General features: G+C 39.1%; 1 long non-coding RNA gene across 2 annotated transcripts in view; it reads right to left on the reverse strand.

Moving 5' to 3' along the window:
- Positions 1-2,870, reverse strand: part of LOC109952312 (uncharacterized) — an 8,467-nt gene extending 5,597 nt beyond the window's left edge. Inside the window, exons 1-2 of one of the 2 annotated variants that reach the window (XR_002273735.1) lie at positions 608-735; positions 275-366 (exon numbers count right to left, since the gene is read on the reverse strand). This is a non-coding gene — a long non-coding RNA (uncharacterized LOC109952312). Of the gene's footprint in view, positions 1-274; positions 367-607; positions 736-2,842 lie in introns of those variants that run through there. The other variant, XR_002273736.1, reaches the window with a different exon arrangement.
- Positions 2,871-6,148: the final 3,278 nt, after the last annotated feature.

A 6,148-nucleotide genomic window follows, 5' to 3' on the forward strand; every position in this document is an offset into this window, starting at 1 on the left:
TCCCTACAAAACATTGTCAGCCATTTTGTAAGTTAAGTATTAAAAGCTTTGTGTTGTTCAACTCTATTCCTTGTCTCATGTCTGCATCTGGGTCCCAAGACTGAATTTATTCTACTCATTATGAATAAATACAGCCAGAAATCATGTGTCTTCCATCTTTTCCTTACATTAATTTGTCAATATCTCTGTGGTTCCATCCCTCTGGTGACCGCATACATGAGCCTTGGACCCAGCATGCACAGTGCAGTTTTATGGAATGACTGAACATAATTACCCTCATTTGTAGAAAAAGTCACTTAAGCAGCAGCTATGCAAATCAGTTTCTTCCCTTCTTTCCAGCCTCTGGCTGCTGATGCCTTCGTGAGGCTGTGGGAGGATCAGAGGAACAGATGTCAGTTATTCTTGAGGTCTCTGTGACACAGTGGCTCTCAAAGATGGAATTAAAAGTGCCTGTTGCATCCACGTACTAACCACATTCGTCCCCTTAAATGTCATTCTGTCCCTCTGGATGCTCTCAGGTGAAAACAACTCTTTATTGGATATTTAAATGTATTAGATTTAGCAGATGGGGACATTTTGCACATGCACCTGTTTGTTTAGCGTGTACCTGCATATGCACAAGAGGAACTACAATATGGCTGGGGATGTGAGGTGAGCAGGTGCAGTTGATTCAGGCAGGGATTCCCAATCATCACAGTTGTCAATCACCTGAACGAGGCTGTAACTGGAGGGCTTCCCCCGTATCGAGCTGGTGTACACAAGGATACAGTTGTAGTGTTAAAAAAAAAAAAAAGAGAGACTTAAGTGTCACAAATGTATTATTCTCTGATTTCTGTAATATTTCTCATCTCCTCTAAATAAAGGAAAATATTGACCGTTCTTAGTTTTTTATCCCTTGTTAGCTCTATTTTCAGCATCTTATCCCTCCCTTGCATAAAATGTGAAATGAATCAAAGTCCGTCTTCTTACATACAGTAATCACATATCTCACTTGTGAAACTTTTAAACCATAAACAAACAGGCATACACTGTTCCTGTTTGAGCTGTTGTCTATAAACAACCAGGTACTGCATCAATGGACTGATACCCTGTTAGCATTAATTAGCATTTAGGACAATGCAAAGATATTCCCTGTCTTCATGTGTGCCAGGTTAGCATTAATTAGCATTCAGGACAACGCAAAGATATTCCCTGTCTTCATGTGTGATAGGTATCAATAAAAAAAAATAACCTTTTTTGCTAATGCTCTTAAGAATTTGGGGTTTCTGTCTGTCAGAATCAACAGAAGGCGGCGTACGTCACTGTCTCTTGACACAGGACATGACTGGGTGGAATCTGTCATTCACACCGCTCCAGTCAAGGCAGTCTGCAGCTCATTACCATAACTCAAAGTACAGCTTTGCTCTTGAACACAGAAATGTATTGTACCTTTGTGTCCACACACACACACACACACCCCTACCCATTAATAACACCAAAACCACAGCCAATCTGCCTTTTCCCAAGTCTGAAGAGAATGAGAATTTTTTTTCTAAAAATGTTTAAAATCCATCTCAAATGATGAAAAATCATCTTGACAGTGACACACAGCTGAAGTACACGGGTTTGTTTAATAGAAGAAACTGGAAAGGCACCGTGTTATTTTCCATTATGCACTCAGGATGTGACTCAGTCATTATTCTCATGTCTTTTTTCCTCACACAAACCACAAATATAGGCCAACCACACAAACACATTCAGATGAAGTGAGGAGGAAAAAGAGAACATTTTGATCAGACAGTGAATAGATGTGAAGGTATCCAGAGATAAAATTTGTGAGACCAACATAGATTGTGGATTATCCTTTCATCAGAGACTGCTCATCCTGCTTGAATTGCACTCCTTGTGTGTTCAAGAGCCTGTGTCACTTTTTTTTTTTTTAAGACAGTGTCATTTATTTCTACAGCCTTTATGAAATTCCAGTAATATCCTTTTTATTCTAAAAACACTCCTAGGAACATCAAGTGGAAGTGGTGAGTAACCCAATAACTTTTTTAAATCAGTTTGTACATTAGATCCATATTTTGTCTAAACTGCCTGCTATGAAGTCCAACAGGAATGCATTGGCAAGTCTAAATTGGGTTTGTACGTGTTTTGCTTTTTAACAGCCATGCATTTTAATTACTTGATACAGGTTGGTGAATGAGGTGTGCAGACAATGACTTGTCAGGAGGTGACTGTTGCCCTTGTGCCAATAAGTTCTGTCTTACGTGCTTATGTTAATCACTTTAATAAGTAGTGATAAATGCGTTTGTTGGTGTCATCACCGGCTGATAATTTTATGTTTGCTGTAATACCTGATATTTTTAACTATGCTAGTGGCCTGACTCCATGAATGGCAATGCTGCTCTTATGGTCAGACTGAATTGCTGTATATTAATAACCGTCACAAGGATTGGCATGACATTTTGTACTGATATCCATGGCTCCTAGAGGAGACATATTAATGACCCCGGTGGTTCCTGTCACAATTGTAAGGGGAGAAAACCCAGAAGCAGACATAGATGAAGTAGTAATAGGATTAAGAACCAATTATCAGAGTTGGCAGGAACACAGTGGCCATTTCAGGGTAAACAAACCACTAAAGCACTCTACCAACAGAAATACAAGACTAACTAGAGAACTAAAACAACAAAAACCTAACAAACAGAAGCAAAAACAGAAGACAAAATAACCAACTGAAAGCACTTGCAGTTGGAAAATAAACAAAGGAAACACAGAAAACAGAAGCAGGGCACATAAGCAGAATAAACAGGACTAAACATATTGTAAACCCAAGGCCAGACGCAGCCAGAATACATACCAGTGTTAGCAGCACAAAACAAAGCCTAGGAGGGCTTTGCCAACAAACTGAGTAACTGGCTTAAATACAAAGTCTGTTGATTACAGATTGAGAACAGGTGTCTGTAATTGGTGAGCTAAAGCTGGCAAAGGTGGGAATCATGTGAGGCAGTGGAAATGTATCAAAATAAAAGCATCAAACAGGAAGTCCATGAAAGTCATGACAATCTCCCTGAGTTTTCTTCTAGCGCCCCCATTGGGGTTTCCCTGGTTAACTCTGGTGTCCTGATTTTTCATCTGCTACAGGTCATTATTTTAATTTGTTCGGTAGCTTGGTTTATAACTGAATGCTTGTATAACTAACTGTATTTCCATTTCCTGTAAAATGGGTGTCAAACAGTAAGAAATTAAAGAATGGAAGCTAAAGTAGGTGTGCAGAGATTTGACAGTGTGGAAGCTACCTAAGACTTAGAATAAACAGCTTGTCAAAATGACTGACAAGTGTTAGGCTGAGGGAGTTGAACCCGAAGAACACTTAAAAGACTTACTGTAAAGTGAATAATTGAAAATGCCACTTTTCTGATAAGTTATATTCCAAAGTATTTTCACAAAAAAAACAAACAGCCTTTCTTGCGACCTGTCAAGACGTGAAGCTCACCAGGCACAGCCATTTATTGAATAATATTTCCCCTGGTGCCCTGTACATCAGTCATGAGACATTTTTTAAAAACAGCAAAGCACTACTTTAGCCCAGCAATGAAAAGAAATTATAAAACACTCTGAGACCTGAGATACGTCGTGCTCATATCGTGTAACTTTAATGCTACTCTTCAACCTTATCAGCATTGCAAATAAAGCTCTCAAAGTGTGTTACTGTAGAAAGAAAAGGTCATTTTTTTCCTTCACAGCTGAGAAGTAAATGAAAAATCTTTATTTTATGTTAGGCTGTTAATGCTTTTCATGACATTTCACCACTTTCCATATTATTCTGCAGCTAAATTCACATTAGCATTCCTGATGCGTTTGCCTATGTGTGTACTCGTCACAGCTGCACCGTTGACTGAAATGGCTCTGTGAGCTGATTAGCATAAACAGATTAAGCTCTCCTTTTAGGTAACATCTGCCTCAGTTATTTACTGTGATCTAACAAAAAAATCTCAGGTGGAGACATGCAAACAGGTGTTGGAGGTGCATTCAGCACATGCAGAGGGAGAAATGAGTTATGGAGACAAACTAGGCAAAATGTAGATGAATAGCAGGACTTGGAGGGAAGGGTGGTGGTTTTAAAGGGAAGATTTGCAAAGAATTGAAAAGATGTACTCTAGGAAGATGAAGGAAAGGAGGCAAGAGAACAGGACAGAAAGTAATGAAAGCAGGAGAAAGGTAGCCAGAGAATAAACTGAGACAGAATGAGATTTTATATAAATGAGACAGTAGACCAGAGAGATGTCTCTCTGGGGGTCAGGGAAAGGGCACAGTCAAAGCAGTCATCTATTTAAATGAGTCTCAGGGGCTGATAATAATGCTGGGCAGGCAAAACAGCTGCAGTAAAAGCTTTCAGGTTAATCGACTCGCTTGAACACAACAGCATGAGAACATTATCTGCTGCCGTGGAGTTTGATGTGCTGATGGTAAATGAATGTGGCGTTCTGTAGCTGCTACCTGCCCTGATGAAGACCAGGAGGTCGAAATGTTGTCAATAAATCATGTAAGCTCATATAGTGCAGCCATTCTTTTTATTTTAGCTGCTATCTGGCAACATGACAAAGTTGCTTCAACAATATGGCCCCCTCCAGCTATAAAACAGAAAGGACAAATTAAAAGGCATAAATCACCCTTATGAAAATAGATAAATCTGTTCTCCTTGGCTCCTTGTGTGTGTGCTCGTGTATGTGTTTGTGTACTTGCGAGTGCACACTTACCTTTGAGACTGAGTGCTGCAAATGAGATGGGATGTTTCTCCACTGTGTCCCTCCAGAGACTGGTGAGCATGCTGCTTCAGCATCACTCCAATCAATTTGTCACTATGCCAAATTCATCTCCCTAAGGGAGGAATCAATTTTTTAAATAGTGTGGCTGCAGAGAGACGTGTGGCTTTAAAACATATGATATATTCTCCTTTTGGTTGGATAGCACAATGATATAATCAAAAGGTTAAAGAGGTGAAAAAATAACTACAATTTAAATGAGGGGAAGTCTGAGATAATAATTAGTGTCATTTATGTTGCCTCCAGAGTCAAAATGGTGAAAGAGAAATGCAAACTACAAGACAAAAAGAAATGGACACAAAAGATGCACGATCGCAGAGACTGAAAACAGCTGGAAACTGATGCAAAATGACCACAAAGACACAAAACAACTGCAGAGTGATGTGATACATCTTTCACTGTTTGTAGTTTGCTTGTTCTTAGATTGGGGGTCTTTTACATGTTTGTGTCCAGGGAATTGTCACATAATCTGTTCACAGACTCTTTGGAATTACAAATATTATTAGAAGATTTCTTATTTCATTTTAGACTGTCGCCCATTTGGCCTTAGTTTATTACACTGAGTAAGGAATAAACAACTGTTAAGTAACTACTACTAATGTACAGCTTGTTTTTCCCAAAAACCAGGGCTATTAATGTGAATCTTAATGCATTTTTACCCACTTTACTGCAGCTCCAGGCTCCAGCTGAATAACAGATAACTCAACCAGAAGAAATACAAGAGTGAACAAACAATATAAAGATTTGGTTGAAGTTGAGAGGAAGCAGGAGCTTTGGTTGTATTTTTGTCTCGTGTTCTAAGAGAATCCCTCATGCTGCAGTCAAATTTGATCTCTCTTTGGGATGTGATGATATAAACTGTGTGTGAAAAGGTATCTGATTTGGACAGAGCCAAGATGGTTTATACTGGCTGACTCATCACTTTGTGTCGCCGCTTTTACTGTCACACGTTCACATAAATTAAAAACCAAGCACATGGGGTCTGATAAGAGGTGATGGGTAATGAACAGTGATGCAGATGGGCAGGGTTAAGGGGTAAAACTGCTGACTCTGGCTTTAGTATAATGTGATAAAGAGCACAAACCTGCAACCCTACAACACTTTATCAGTAAGCATTTACAAACTTATCATGTTGTTCATTGCTTCCAACAGTTCAAATTCATTTTGAGATTGTTTGCATTTATTCAATCTTGTTTAAAAGTCATTGTTTCAACATCTTTGTCTTCTTGTGTTATTTGTGCATATCTCTGGAGTCCAGGAGAGCCAGTAAATAAGTGGAACCTCCTGAGGATATTGTAAATGTGGCACACTTGGATGAATAAACTTGGCCTCTTGACTGC

This window comes from Monopterus albus, unplaced genomic scaffold, assembly GCF_001952655.1.
Source record: "Monopterus albus unplaced genomic scaffold, M_albus_1.0 scaffold453.1, whole genome shotgun sequence".
NCBI lineage: Eukaryota > Metazoa > Chordata > Actinopteri > Synbranchiformes > Synbranchidae > Monopterus > Monopterus albus.